Genomic DNA, 518 nt, shown 5'->3' with positions numbered 1-518 from the left:
GCTAGAATATGGTCCTAGAAATATTCAAAAATATTATTTATCAAAAAATATATCAAACAGGTTTGACTCCCAAAACTGAAACTAAGAGTGACATCGGGTGTTTCAGAAACTGAAGCTGAGGAAATCATGACTTGCCTTGTTAACATCAACTATGGAATTAAATTTTCGATTTGGGCCATGTTATCCTTATAGCTGAAATGTAATTTTAACTTGTAAAACATCTTCACAATATCAAGCTATTAGCCCAACATAGCCTTCAACATAAAAACTGTAAACAATTGGGCTGTCTGTGTATTCAGGGACCATGATTGGCTGTATTGGCTAGCGTACTATTCAATCAAATCACTGCAGTTATTTATTTCTGTGATAAAGATGAAAGTAAAATAAACAGGTGCTAGCTCACTGATTGGTCAATATTCACTTACCAGCCATTTAAAAGCCTTTTCTTTCTCACGTAGAATTCTATACGCTGCGTCAGCACAGTTTTTAGTTGGATATTTTATCATTAACCTAATTAG

The 518-nt window shown here is 33.8% G+C and overlaps 1 protein-coding gene across 1 annotated transcript in view; it reads right to left on the bottom strand.

Moving 5' to 3' along the window:
- LOTGIDRAFT_142498 (hypothetical protein) overlaps positions 1 to 518 on the bottom strand; it is a gene marked incomplete at both ends in the record, with an annotated part of 5,847 nt that overhangs the window by 779 nt on the left and 4,550 nt on the right. The gene's annotated exons all lie outside the window — the stretch shown is intronic.

The sequence above is a fragment of the Lottia gigantea genome (genome assembly GCF_000327385.1).
Source record: "Lottia gigantea unplaced genomic scaffold LOTGIsca_181, whole genome shotgun sequence".
In the NCBI taxonomy this organism is placed as follows: Eukaryota; Metazoa; Mollusca; class Gastropoda; family Lottiidae; genus Lottia; species Lottia gigantea.
This window is presented reverse-complemented; position numbering and strand designations above follow the sequence as displayed.